Source organism: Dipodomys merriami, unplaced genomic scaffold (genome assembly GCF_024711535.1).
Source record: "Dipodomys merriami isolate MVZ:Mamm:240054 unplaced genomic scaffold, mDipMer1.0.p SCAF_3, whole genome shotgun sequence".
Taxonomy (NCBI): Eukaryota; Metazoa; Chordata; class Mammalia; order Rodentia; family Heteromyidae; genus Dipodomys; species Dipodomys merriami.
Window position 1 is genome coordinate 95,428,376 of NW_027204492.1, and position 15,962 is coordinate 95,444,337.

Genomic DNA, 15,962 nt, shown 5'->3' on the forward strand with positions numbered 1-15,962 from the left:
ATCTAAACTCTTTTTAATAAGATTATAACTCAATCTGTATGTTTTCCTGCATATGATATTGTTTCATTTACTATGGCTCTAAAATAGTCTAATACTTACAAGGAATACCTACAAATACTGTATTTAGTAAAAAAAATAGCTTCTGCATTTTATTAAGATCATATTCTAGTATATGATACATTGTATTAAGATTATATTTTAGAATACGGAATATTGTATTTTCATTTCATTTTACACATTTGTGTATGTCATGTTAGAATAGTCCCCCCAGTTCAAATTTATCATTCATCATCTATGATATTTTTAACTTTATTTTCCCCTTTACTTAACAAAATTAACTTCAGAGGTTTGATCATATACAAAATTCATTGTGATTTCATGCCATGAGATGAAAGCTATTGTCTATACATAGAGCTCTCGGGAGGAAATATTAATGGATTTCAGTATACTCTAAGTTAAAAAGCATATACGTTATCTCTTTTGGTAAACTTGTGTTTACCAAATGAGCTGCTGCTAAACTGTCATTTTTATAATCCAGATAAAATATATGTTTAGATTTAAAAGTTATTTTTGAGTCCAAGTACATCATCACTATTATTATTTTTTATTTTTATTTTTTTTTGCCGGTTGTGGGGCCTAAACTCGGGGCCTGGGCGCTGTTCCTCAGCTCTTCAGCTCCAGGCTAGTGCTCTACCACTTGAGTACCATTTCCGGCTTTTTCTGCTTATGTGGTGTTAAGGAATTGAACCCAGGGCCTCATGCATGCAAAGCAAGCATTCTACCACTGAGCCGCCTTCCCAGCCCAAGTACATCATTATTGATGACTGTGTACCAAGTTATTTCTCACAGTCTCACTTATCCTCCTACTCCTGTCTTCTAACTCATCTCAAATCTATTTTCTGGTAAAGTCTACCACTCCCATTAGGAAACATTATCAATAATAAATAATTTTAAACTGCAGTTTTAGCCTTCAGGATTTTACATGCTTTAAAATGATATGTCCCTTTGAGTTGCTTTTATATTCACTTGCATGTTTTCCTCTCTAGTTCTGATACACTTTTGGAAATACTTTCTGACTGCACAACACCAAAATGAAAATGTCTGTGGTCTATTTACATGAACCACCACCCCTTAAATGAATCGAAAGTGTTCTTAATGTAGGAACAGTGTTTCCAGACATTCTGTTAGAAAGATTAAATCAAATTAGCCTGGATAAGTCAACTGTTACAAGGAACGGAAACTGCTAAATTAATCTTTAACAAGAGTTATAAATGGTAGTGTGCCTACTTGGAAATAAGGTTATTAAAGGTTCAGAGGAGATACATCTGATTTTAATATTTGTATTCAGTGAGGAAGAAAATGAAGTACAAGCCTATTAATTTTTGTAGCTGATAACACTTAGAGAAAAACTTTAAAAATTTAAAATGAAAGAATGTTTTAATGTTCAAGATCTAATTAAAACAGGATGGATCATATTCCATAAATATGTACTGTCATTATGTCAATTAAAATATAATTTGAAAATGTTTAAAATATTGAAATAAAATAGAAGAAGAAAACTACAACTCCAATCACCAACTTGAACTTTTCATGTGTTTGAGCTACTGTCTTGCTATGTTACCCAGGCAAGTTGCATTGTTTTCATTAACTGACATGATGAGTTGAATCTCCTTTGTACATCTACTTAAATTAAAAAATTCAAACAGAGATCCTCCTGACCTAACCTCTTGAATGCTGAGATTACAGGTTTGTACCACTATGCTAGCCAACCTGAGCTTTATTTTTTTGTCGGTCATGGGCCTGGGTGCTGTCCCTCAGCTCTTTAGCTCAAGGCTAGCACTCTACCACTTGAGCCACAGCACCACTTCCGGCTTTTTCTGCTTATGTGGTACTAAGGAATCGAACCCAGGACCTCATGCATGCAAGGCAAACACTCTACCACTGAGCCATCTTCCCAGCCCACCTAAGTTTTTTAAATATTAGAAAAGATAATGAAAACATTACCATGACCAGCAAGATCAATTAAGCATTAGGCAAAGCAGTATACCACATTGTTTTGTCTAAGAAATAAAAAGGATCAGTATTTGGGACATTTGATGCTCAAATATAGAATTATGGACATGAAAAATTAGACCCTTCTTGCAAAACATTACTTGATATTGATATACTTAGTGCCATATTATTTCAGTAATTTTTGTTTATTATGAAAGACTATTATACACTTAAAGCTATATGCCAAGGGAAACTGAAGGTACAACTTACAAAAGTAACACAGGTTCCAGAGCCTGCTTTCTTAACCAGATGCTAGAGCCCAAGGTGCTGAGATGCTCCATAGGCCCTAGGGCTGGGCTTCCTAGATTTGATTCAATAAACTATTAGGAATAACTTTTATGATCTTCAATTTATTCTTAAGGAAATGGGATTCTGATGCTGATATCTACCTCATAGAATTCCTGAAAATATTAAATGAGTTTGAAGTATTTTAAAAGTATTCAAAACAAACCCTGGAATAGTGTAAATATGATTTTCCTTTCTTAATATGAAAAATAGAACAAAACAACTTCTTATCCAAACAAAAGGCAACGTGTTAGTAAAAATACACACTCTGGGCAATGATCCTATAAATTGAGAATGTCATTTCTTGTACTCTGAAATGCCAGAAACTTGTGCAGGTATGTCTGCTTTCTTTCCTTTTCTTTTCTGTTTTTGTCAGTTTTGGGGCTTGAATTCAGGTCTGGGTGCTGTCCCTGAACTTTTTGGCTCGAAGCTAGCACTCTACCACTTTAAGTCAGAGCTCTACTTCCAGTTTTAGGTGGTTAATTGGACATAAGAGACTCATGGACTTTACTGCCTGGGCTGGCTTTGAATAATGATCCTAAGAACTCAGCCTCTTGAATAGCTAGGATCACAGGCATGATCATCAGCACTCAGACTGTCTACTTTCTTCTTATTTGTATATCTTGATTTAATGATATACTGACATAATTCATGATCCCAAAAGGCAAGTTGTTTAATATTCTTTTATCCTTAATCATAAAACAATGTGTCTGAATGAGCCATCACATCATTGGGCCATCAGTGATTGTTCCAAATGTTCATGCCACCTTAGTGTGTTATCTTGGTTATACCCCAAATGACTAGATCATTATTGATCTAAATGAGGAAGGATTGAGTCAGGTACAGGTGTCCACCCTGTAGTTCTGTATTTCTATTCTTACTGCATTCACTCTCTCCTGCTTCTAATAACTGTCTCCTATCTATGCTCACACCAGACTCCCTAGCTCCCACAATCTCTTCCATTGAAGAACATCTACTATACACTAAGTTTTAAAGTATTTTATATTTATTAACCCTTAGTCCTATAATATTCCTATGATTTGAAACTATTATACTTCCAATTGTACACAGAAAGAAACCAAGAGAAGGGAAGCTAACTAAATTTTCCCACCATTACATAGCTGGGATTCAAATTCAGGCCACTCCACACTATGTTACCTCAGTAATTAAGACTTGAGGCCTTAGTCCCAGCTCCTGAAATATTCTTCTCATTTAAAAATCTTACTTTAATATGCATATTATTTTTCATAGGTCAAAACTATTCTTACTTGTTCCTTGTAATGTGTGGAATGAAGATAAACATGAGACTAAGAGAGGGTATAGGAAGCAGTGAGTAGTAGAATAGAATGTAGAGCTTTATCTCACCAGCTGCACAACAAAAATTTCAGGGTTTAGATATGGACTTTCTTTTGCAATCAGGGCCTGGACAAAAGATTGAATGAAAGTAAAAAATAACAGAAAAGGGAGATGGAATGGATGGCTTCTAGATATACTGTAAAGGTAGTAACAAATATCACTTGGTATTTAGAACAAAAGAAAAAGAAGCAAAATTGGCTTGAAAGTCTCAAATGTGAGAAACTAAAATACTGTCAATGTCATTATCAGAAATGCAGATAAAAGGGGGATAAGTCTGACACAAAAGGCAATGAATTTGGCTGTAACCATAATGAATATCAGGTGAGAGATATACAAGCCAGAAGATACATGCAGGCAAAGATATTGTCTGAAGATGGGAATCCACATAGCGATTATATCTAAAACTATAGATTTATGTCATTGGCAAAAGAAGAAAGGTCATGGGATAAATGCTAAACCTGTAGGAAAACCCACCTGAAACTAAATGGAAACAAAAAGAAAATGGTAGAAAATCAGTTGAATAAATAATATGGATTAATGACCAATAAGGAAGAAGAAAATTCAAGAAGTAGGAACAGATCATAAGCATATAAAGCAAAAAAAGGACAAATGTAATACAAATTTGGAAAATTATTCCTCAGCACTTAACACAAGTAATTACTTCAGTAATTTTATACCTTTCCTAACTAGACTGGAGGTGCAGAAAGGTAGACCTAAACGTTCCCTACTCTGTAACTCCAGGGCCTAGAAGTCTCTGGATAGGTACTAGTAAATATCATTTCATGGATGAATAAATAAATGCTATTGAACCCCCCTAACAGTGCTATATATAGATAACCTTTGGCAGTACAGTGTCAATAAATTTGTCAAAATATATTTCATGTCTTCAGATAATTTAAAAGAAAGTAAAACTTTTTTTAAAAAGTAAGGCAGTAGGGGGCTGATTTTATTAACTACCTCTTACAGAAATGTCACTGCTAAAAAACAGTGAATTTTCTTAGTGTACTATATATATGTCCATTTTGATTCTGTAAAAGTTCTACTCTCTTTATTATCTTCCAGAACATTAGGAGGCCACTACAGTTTTCAACTCTACAAGTGATAGAAGCAATGAATGAAATCTACTAGTTTTATTGTTGTCTGCAGTAAAATCAGAAATCTGTGGCAGGGCATGATGGGAAACGTGAAGAAAGTATCATCAGAAGATAGGGAGAAAGAGAGGGCAAAGGAAATGAAAGAATTAAGCACAGAAAGAGATAATCAGGAATGAAACCAGGATGGAGAGAAGTTGAAGAGTTCTGTGAAATTGTGTAAAATGTGTGAATGGGGATGTGTGGCCAGTGAGACAGAACAAGCAACATATGGGTAGTACAAAAAGATAGTTATGAGCAAATCCAAAATAGAAAGTTTTAAAGATGATTAACTAAATGTTTACATATGCTGGCAGAATAGTCATAACATATGTCATTGTATAATAAAGCTTAGGTTAAACAAACTGCTCATTTCCCATATTTTAGAGCTCTATTTTTTCCTCTCCTTAACATACCAAATACTTGTAAACAGTAGTTTCAACAAAAATACTAAACGTGCTCCAAGACACAGTGAAAAGACACCAACAACTTTGTTCTTGAAACCTATTCGAAAACTGGACGCCAGTGTAATCCTAGCTACTCAGTGATGCTAAGATCTGAAGGATGAAAGATTGTTGTAGTTTTGTTTTGGTTTGGTTATTTTTGGTGCCAGTATTAGGGCTTGAACTCTGGGTCATATGCTCTCTCTTGGCTTTTTCGCTTACGGTTGGTACTCTAGCACTTGAGCCACAACTCCAACAGATTTTTTTTGCCAGTTAATTGGAGATGTTTCACAGACTGTTCTGCCCACGTTAGCTTCAAACCTTGATCCTCATATCTCAAATTACTGAATAGCTAGTGGAACAGGTATGAGATATCAGCACCCAACTTAGGATGGGGGTTTGAAACCAGCCTGGACAGACAAATCCTTGAGACTTCAACTCCAAAATAATCAGGAAAAAGTTGGGCTGGAGGTATGGCTCAAGTGATAGACTACCAACCAAGCAAGTGCAAGGCTCTGAGACAAATTCTTCTGTGAGCCAAAAATAAAAATGAAATGAAGTTTTAACATACCTGGATAAATTGAAAGACAATGTAAATAATAGGCAAGAGAGAATTTTAGAAATTCATAAATGAATAGAAAAAAACCCAAGTAAGTTACCAATAAGACATTTTCTCACTTCTTCTGACTCATTTTCCTGGTATTAATTGTCCATATATAAATATATACAGATATGTGGATATATATACTGAGGGATGTAGGGACCTACTTAAGGATTTCACTAAGTTGAATAGAATTACTTCATGCAGTTAAATATGGGTTATGAATTGTAACAGTCATGCATTTAAGGTTTGTTTCTCAGCATACAAACAACTCTTCATAAAATGAAAAACAAACATTTAATTGTGGTGTTTAAAGACTTTTAAGTGGTATTTGATCATTTATCATTATGTATGAATAATACCTTCTCACTAACTTGAGTATGTTAAACTTGTTAAACTCTTCATATTCTTGTGACATATAGGTATATGTATACATAATACGTATGTAAACACCTATGTATATATATTGAATATGTGTTCACATCTACATGGGACTGAAAACTAAAATAACTCAGTAATGCTAAAGGCAACCTCAGAATTTTTAATAAATGAAAAAAATCAGAGGAAGAGGTCTTTATATCTTATGCATAGAAATGTGAGAAGTTTTTGGCATGACAATATTTCCACTGAAAACTTGATTTCTCTATTTCACTAAAGTATATTTGGTTCTAGAAACACTCCTAATTCAGTGAGATCTACTGCAATGCTTTAATTTTTAGATTAAAGGAAGTGTTTTGCAACTAGAAAATACTCCCATTTTCTATCTCAATACATCAAACTTTTAGAATTATAAAGGCCAAAATGTCCCTTCTGCATAGATTCCTTCCTTTCCTCTTTTATGGTAAAATCTAACACAAATGGTGGAAGGAATTATTTTCTGCCTGACAAGCAAACTCCACTCCTGGGCCCCTGTCCCTGTGCCACAAGCTCATAGAAAATACAAAACTCCAGAAAGCAGACACCACACTGGAGAGCCTAAATACTTCTTTCAGTCTTACCTTAATCTGAAGGCTAGACAGTTTTGTAGGCTCACTTTTCTTTCAGACACATAGACCAGAATCTTGAACTACTTGACCCTCATGAAGTACTCAGATCAGGAACCTGAAAAACCAGCCTCCCAATGTTCCCACAATCTATTTACACATTAAACACACCCTGTAGCACCCATTAATGTTTATCTCTGGTAGACAGCTATTTCAAGAAGCAGACAGTATCTACAGCACTAGGCTGAGATCAGGAGGGAAAAGGTAATCAGTTTCATCCTGTAAAACACTTTCAAGAAGATTTTTTTGACATGACTTATTTCACCAATTTTTTTGGTGAAAATACCATACAGAGGGGTTACAATTACATGGGCAAGGTAATGAGTACATTTCTTATCAAGCATTGTTGCCTCCTCTTTTGTTTCCTCTTCCCATCCCTTCCCATCTCCCCCCATCCCAGCCAAAGTTGTAATGTTTTGAAGGTGATCAATCTTTCAAAATTCCTTTATGTTCCTGAAAAACTTATAAGATCTAAGGAAACATGTAATAGTAACAACACATACATATGTTCCAAGCACTTTTGTAAGTGCTTTGCATGTGGCATCTACAATATATTAGCATTATTTATCTATATTACAAATGAACAAAATGAATGCCCATAATCACCCAATTTGTAAATGTAGAGCCAGAAACTAAGCACCACAGTATATGTATGTAATATTTAACTATGACACTACATTGAAAGTGGTCCAATGAGTAAGTTTCCCCAGTGTTCAGACTATATTGCATCATGTGTTAAAATGAAAATTTGGAAGACTTTTTCTCCAAGATGATTACTAATTTATACTACCACAGTCAGGTCCCTCTGGAGTAGTGTGGTCCTACCAACACCTAGGCTTTTGCTTAGCCAAACTGATTTTACACTTCTAAAACCATAATAAATGTAGGTTTTTTCTTTCCTTTCTTATCTTTCTTTCCTTTCTTTCTTTCTTTGTTTGTTTCTTTCTTTCTCCCTCCTTCCTCTTCTCCCTCCCTCTTCCTCCCTACTTCCCTCCCTCTTTCCTTCCTTCCCTCTCTTTCCTTCCTTCTTTCTTTTTTCCTTCCTTCCCTTTTCTTTCTTTCTTTTCTTTTCTTTCTTTCTTTCTCTCTCTCCCTCCCTCCCCTCCCCGCCTCTCCCCTCCCCGCTTCTCCCCTCCTCTTCCCTGCTTTCCTTCTTTCCTTCCTTCCTTCCTTCCTTCCTTCTTGGCTTGAGTTTTTCTTCTTTTGCACAAGGCTAACACTCTATCTCTTGAGCCACAGCCTTCCTTCTAGCTTTTTGGTGTTTGACAGAAGATAAGTCTCATGGACTTACCTTCATAAGCTGGTTTTGAACCACAGTCCTCAGATCTAAGCCTCCTGTGTAGCTAGGAGTACAGGCCTGAGCCATCAGCACCTGGCCAAATGTGTGTTGTTTAAAGTCACCAAGATTGATAATTTCTTACAAAAGGCATTGGAAATTAACATAGTTTCCAAACTACTTTCACCATTTTGAACATTTCTAAGGAAACTTAAACTAAGACATTTGGGGGTTTGTAAAGACAGGACACTGGGAAATTGAAGAGATGAGTCTAGCTTAAAGTACCAAGAGACTTATCACTTTCTTGTGTCCAGAAAGAGATGTATATTTGATTTTATTTTTCTGTCTGTTTTTTACACTGCATAACTCCTACTGATCTGTCTTCCAATTCACTGAGTCTTCAGCCATTTTTGAACTGATGTTAAGCTCATCTAGTGTGATTTTTATTTTGATTATTGTAATTTATCATATTTGGTTATTTTTACAGTCTCCCTTTCTCTGTTAAAATTCAGTATCTGTTCATCAATCAAGGTAAGTTTCTCCAGGTGCACTGAGCTCTGATTTCTGCCTTCTCGGCTCAGCAGGACCACTGAGTACTGCCTGAAATTCAGCATATTGTTTTCCCTACATGATGCTTTTCAATGGTTTAGATTCTCGTGTATGTTTCCTTTTTCTTTAGAAACACTTCATTTTTTCTGCTTTCTAATCATTTACACCAGACGGTCTAGTCCTGTACAGGTTATTCCATCTCAGAGTGTCATAAAAGCTCCAGCCTTGCCCTGCCCAGCCTTGCACAGTCTTTTACAATTTAAATACCTTTAAGAGCATAACCGTAAGTTTCATGTGACATGTAGTATTAACCAACTCAGGGATTAAAGCTTAAATATGTTTGGGATCATTATCTATTTTAGGGAAGTCCAAGCTTTAGCCCCCCTGAAATTAATGTCAATCCCATGTACAAAATACATTCAGCCAATTCTACTAATCTCAAAAGCCTCAATCAATTTTAGTACTGACTCAAAGTCCAAACTCTCATCATTTAATCAGGTCTGGGTGAGACTATCAATTGGACACATCTTGTGACAAAGTTCTTCATTTGTGGACCTGTTAAACTAGAATATAAGTCATCTACACTGAGGTAGAACTAGAGTCAATGGGCCCAAGATATTCTGCAATGACAACTAGTAACTTCTATTAATTAGCTTTTAATTCCTGAAAAGTATTCTCTACATCTATGGCTTAAAGTTCTACCATCTGAGTCTATGCTCCAACCCTTTGGAATAGAGGCTCTACTTTATGGCTTATTGCTCTGTCCTCTGGGCATAATCCAATTTAACTTATTAATATTCTTGTTTCTTCTTTGGATTTACCTTTAAAATGGTTATAGCCTCATGAACAACAACAACAAACCCTTTTAATGTGCTCATTTCATGTCTATGTGAGTGTCATGATTTAAACGTGTTCTAAAAACGTTTTAATATATTTAGAGGTCAAACCAAATTACTCAAATACATTCAGCAACAGACAAATATATTTTGTGCATGATTAAGTCCAGGTATATCCTTTCTTGGCTCTCCCAAGGGACTCAGAGTTACCTGCAAAATGATGTCAACTGTTTTCCTAGTTTTAATTTTCTGCACTACTAACTTCGTGTTTGTTTTATTTTAGGTATATTTATAGTCTGTGAATTAATGTGCCATGTTTGCAGGGTTGGGCAGGATTTTGATTTTAGAGTCTGATGACTTCATGATCTCTCCAAACGGATTCATGATTTAAGAAGATCTACCCTCTGTTAGGTGAGAGAGAAAAGATGTTATGGTTTGTCAGTCTTTGTGTTTGCATGTTTCTGAGCTCAAATCAATGAAAACATTCACAGAGAAGAGAATAAATTTCTTCCAAAATATCTGGGCCTGTGTTTTCTGTTTCCATGTTTACTGTTGATTATGCCTGTGGCTATCTTTGCTTTTGTAATTCAAAAATGCTTGCACCTATGATTGTATGGCTAAGGCTTTTCTAGGTCTGGATTATATTAATAGTTAGTTCATAATATCACTGAATAAAAGACTTCTGTTCAGATTCACCTAACATAAACGGTTTAAAGATTTAAACACACAAAAAATTTAAACACAATTTATGAAAATATTTGGCAAACTATTATTTTGCAGATTTTGATTGTTATTTTTGTTGTTGGCTTGAGCAGACTAAGAGATCCCCTGACAGTAAACTATTATAACTGAGAGCTTATTTCTGGAAGAAACCAAATTTTAATTGGTAGACTGAGTTATGAGGATCACCCTTCATCCAGTTCCTTGAGGGCCTAAAAAGAACAAAAAGGGTGAAAATGGATAAATTTACTCTCTCTGAGCTAGTACATTGTCTTCTGCCTTTACATGTCAGCATTTCTAATTCTTGGATTCACAGATTCAAACTGGGGCTTATGCCATCTCTCTCTCTCTCTCTCTCTCTCTCTCTCTCTCTCTCTCTCTCTCTCTCTCTCTCTCTCTCTCTCTCTCTCTCTCTCACACACACACACACACACACACACGTACACTTCCAGACTGAATTATACCTCCAGATTTCCTGTATATTAAGGCAAGCCACAGATTGTGAGACATTTTTGGCCTCCACGATTGAGGGAACTAATTCCAATAAGTCTTTACTTCTGCTTCTTTGGATAATTCTAATACATGTTTTATGGAAATGATTATGTCTTTAATTTATCAGTGTTAAATATCAAGTCATCACTCATTTTTATGCTTTTTCCATGCATTTTCCCTAAACTTAACCGATTATACTGACCAAATTATCTAGTATTATTTGGATTAGAAGTTAAAAATGCAAAAATGGTCAATTTGTTTGACAAACTAGTTACTTTTCTGACTAATTTGTATTTTAGAGTTATAAAGTTATGTCAAGTTGGTAACATGTCTAAAATATTTAGAAAACTGAAAATCTGGTATGATTTTACAGTTAATGGACATTCAATAGATGGCTCCATGAGTTATAAGTGAGGTAAAATATTAATATATTGATTACTAAGGACTGCTTTATTTTCCATACTTTTGTTTCCTTTTTTTTTTTGAGATAGGGTGTTGCTATGTAGCCCAGGCTGGTCTCAAATTTGCAATCATTCCTCAACTTCTGATTCCTGAGATTACAGGTTTATGCCACTATGACCAGCTTTACCTTTGCTCATTAATTGTACATCCTGCCAAGAAGTTAATTCTTTTTTTTTTTTTTTTTTGTCGGTTGTGGGGCTTGAACTCTGGGCTTGGGCACTGTCCCTGCGCTTTTCAGCTCAAGTCGAGCGCTCTACCACTTGAGCCACAGTGCCACTTCTGGTTTTCTAGTGGTTATTGGAGATAAGAGTCTCATGGACTTTCCTGCCCAGGGTGGCTTTGAACCGCGATCCTCAGATCTCAGCCTCCTGAGTAGCTAGGATTACAGACATGAGCCACCTGAGCTCGGCAAGAAGTTAATTCTTTAGCTCAATAAATGAATATGCCTATCTTTACACAAATTAGATGCTGTATAAGAGATGTGTGCAGCTGGATAAAGCTGAGCTAGGTACAACTGGAAGCTAATCTGATGAAATAGCAATGAACAATTGGTCACAGTGACATAATTGGAGGCTGAAGCCAGAGGACTGCAAGCTTGAGGCAAACTACATAGTGAGACCTTGTCTCAAAACAATTTCACAAATAGTATACAATTAGCCAACCCCAAGTTTTCCTGGTAAAATAGAAGTGATTTTGCTTAAAAGGTACACTTCATACGAGTGAATGAAACCCTACTAGAGGTCTCAAAATAAGGCATTGTTCTGTTGATTTTTTAAGAGAAAAAAAGAGATTACTTCTATTCAGAAAGAAAAAAAAATCTTATTCCAGAATAGGAAGGAAAGTGATAAAAGACAAAGCTAAGCCGGGCACCAGTGGCTCATGCCTGTAATCCTAGCTACTCAGGAAGCTGAGATCTGAGGATCGAGGTTCAAAGCCAGCCTGGGCAGGAAAGTCCATGAGTCCCTTATCTCCAGTGAACCACTTGAAAATTGGAAGTGGTGCTGTGGCTCAAGCGGTAGAGTGCTCACCTTGAGCTGAAAAGCACAGGGACAGCACCCAGGCCCAGAGTTCAAGCCCCACAACTGACCAAAAAAAAAAAAAAAAAAAGACAAAGCTAAACAGGTACAGAAAACTTTGAAATGTCCATGGATATAGATTTCAATAGCTCTGGTTTTAACAAGACAGTGCAAATTGTCATTCTTCATAAGCATTCACGTCCCATGGTACCAAAACATGTTGATGAAAATTGGGTGGCATAAACACATACACATTTATGGGCTTACAGGTGTGGATGTTGAGCAGTAGTCTTCCTGGCCCTAATACAGATAATATATGTATCATCAGACTAACTCTCGACCAATTAGTCCCATTTCATCATGCTCTGGATTAGTCTTTTTAAGATAAAAAGGAATATAACATTATATTTTCATTTTTTAATCACTTGTTATATTGTCATTTTGTATGCCAGGTAGCCAAGCTACAATCAATCATTCGTCTTTTGAGACTTCCATAATTCTATGTAAAGTGCTCAAATACCTGACAATTTTAATTTTACTTTTACCAAATAGAATATGAAATGTACAGTGAAGTTGTAATTTGACATGTTTTACATTTGAAATTTTGTTTATACTTATCATTGTTCTGGTGATACTTTTCCTGATGCTATAGGTTAACAGCAGCATATAGTCATAAGGTTTAGTTATTATTTCTAAACGTTTGGTTACAATCTATTTTAGTTAGCATGTAGCATCTTTTTAAGTCAGAGCTTTTCAATCAGACATGTATATCAAATTTATTTCTGGAGATTTATTAAAATAGATCCTTAGTCCCTATCCTTCAATAAAAATTAGCTAAATCCTTAGACATATATTTTCACAAAAGCTCTTCTTGTAACTTTATAATCTTCCTTTATACAACATAGAAAATGATTTAACCTTCAGTTACATTATACATGTTATATTATCCCATAAGATTTTTATTTGTAAAAATTATATATTAATTTACTTGGGGTGAGTGAACTATAAGTATTATAAATTTCTGCCATTTTCAGATATGTTTTTGGCTACAAAACAGCCTTCAATCAAATAGGACTGTCTGGGGACCCTGTGAAGAAGCACATGACCTCAGGTACTTCAGAAGAGAGGTCCTTGAGCACAGATTGTTCATGTTCTTATGTAACCACAGTTGAGACCTCAGTGGCAAGTCCAGAACAGCTGAATTGAGAAGCTGTACACAACATCCAGAAAAATAAGACTTTAAGTTACGAAGTTCAACTTAGTCCTTTTCCCTAATCTGTCTGGCTTGCTCAAAATAAAACACAAGTGAAAGCTCTTGAGAAGAAGTTGAATGTGTTGCTCAGAAATATTAGAGACCTTCACACCTTTGTATTGATGAATTTCATTTCCAAGGGGAGAAGATCAAACAATTTCTATCTCACAACCCCTTTTCAAGACAGGGTGAAAAGCTTCAAAAATTAGGAGGGCCAAGCTCTTATTCATGTTCTGCTACCCACTCAGGATTAGAACTTAAATAAGTTGATTTCCAATTGTGGGTCTCTGTGGCCTCATCTGTCAAGTGAAAATTTTTTCAAAAGAATCCTATTTGGGCAAGTACAGTAGCTCATGCCTAAAATCCCAGCTACCAAGGGGGCAGATGGCAGGAGAATCTCAGTTACAGGCTAACCTGGGTAATAACTTAGTGAGATTATTCCCCCAATCTCAATCAATAAACCAGGTAGAGTGATATATGCCTGTGTTCCCTGCTACACAGAGGCTATGGGTAGAAGAATCATGGTCTGAGGCCATGGACAAAAACAGAAGGTCCTACTGGAAAAATAACTATTGTGTATAGGGCTGTGAAACTCACATCACAACCTAGGGTACAAAAAGAGACAATGTCCCTGTTAACCCCTGCAAGATCCTTCACTCTGAAGAAGACTCACCAGCAGGGGCTCATTTAAGTTCAAATTCTAAACTTCACCTCAGACACCAAACAGAGGCTGAAGAAGCCTAGGTAAGCTGACTCCCTGTAGGATTCACAGTGGTTGTTGATGTTACTAGTGCATGGAGAATAAAAAGGACACCTTACCACATAGAACTGCCTGCCCTATAAGGCAACCCATCTATTACGGCTCTCACCCTGAGTCAACGTCTCTGCCATGCTGTTCTGTGAAGTACCCAGGAGGCTATGTTTTAACCTATAAAAAGTCACAGATATAAGCCAAGAAACAACTTTGAAATATAAGAGTTATTTAACCAGCACATGAGGGTCTGAGTATAATTCTCTCACTAATTGCCTGGCATTACCCATCATAGAGGCACTCTTATTTTACTGAAGGACATTGGAATAGGCAAAACACAAGCCCTGAACACTGGGACATAGTGATCTTGGTTAAGGTGTGTTTAATGGCTCTGGAAGGAATCACAGATATATTGGATGGAAAGTATTGGCAATGAGGTTTCTATAACTACAAGGGTCAGTGGGCATTATATGGCAAGAAAGGTTTGAATTTCTACAGACACATCTTCTAAAGAGCTGTAAGCACAATCCTCATCCTATTCCTTCCAGTCTCAGGACATACCTGTGATTACTTATAGGCCAGCCAGGTTCTTCTTACATAGAAGAAGGAGAGTGGGTGAAGTCAACAAGCAGAAGGAATAGAGAAGAGATCAGAGAGGCCAACCACCCTGTCTGGTGTGTACTTCTCACTCTGCAAACACAGGCTAATTGTAATAGCTTCTGTGATGACAGCAATCCTGGGGGGGGGGGTTGCAGTCCTGGCTGTAGCACGGGGAAGCACACCTAAGTGCATGGGAATAGGGAAGGAAGCAAATGCCGGATGCTGTGTGAAGAAGTTTAGAAGCACAAGTAGACTTACATTTGAGAGCACATTACATTGAGATATAGGGACTCCTCTTTCCTTGTCTTAAAGAAACACTGCTGAAGGGAAACAGATGAAATGTGCAAGATCAGAAAATAGTGCATGGGATGTGAAATTAGGTCTTTTGAGTCTGTTGAGAAAGCGGATTCGACATCCTCTGAGCTTCCCTCTGTGAAAGGGCAGCAGATAGCAGGAAAAGACCCCTGAGGACCTCAAATGTGAACCCTCACAAGCACGGGGACAGCTTACTATGACTCCATTTTTTATTTTTTGGTTGGTCCTGGAGCTTGAACTGAGGGCCTGGGTGCTGTTCCTGAGCAGCTCAAGGTTAGTACTCTACCACTTTGAGCCACAGCGCCACTTCCGGTTTTCTGGTGGTTAATTGGAGATAAGTCTCACAGACTTTCCTGGCTGGGCTAGCTTTGAACTGCGGTCCTCAGATCTCAGCCTCCCGAGTAGCTAGGATTATAGGCGTGAGTCACGGGCACCTGGCTTTGCCATGCCTCTTGATATGACTCCTAAACCACACCACACATGATTTTTTTTTTGGGGGGGGGGTCCGGTCATGGGGCCTGAACTCTGGGCCTGGGCGCTGTCCCACAGCTCTTCACCTCAAGGCTAGCACTCTACCACTTGAGCCACAGCGCCATTTCTGGCTTTTTTCTTTTTGCTTATGTGGTACTGAGGAATCGAACCCAGGGCCTCAGGCATGCAAGGCAAGTGCTCTACCCCTGAGCCACCTTCCCAGCCCGACACATGATTCTTATAAGCACCCTGTGTGATGGTTTAAGAATCACGTGTACTTGATTTTTGTATTTGTAGTTTCACCATCACTCT

General features: G+C 36.9%; 1 protein-coding gene across 6 annotated transcripts in view; it reads right to left on the minus strand.

Annotated features, from left to right (window-relative positions):
- Sytl5 (synaptotagmin like 5) overlaps positions 1 to 15,962 on the minus strand; it is a 189,734-nt gene that overhangs the window by 105,060 nt on the left and 68,712 nt on the right. The gene's annotated exons all lie outside the window — the stretch shown is intronic.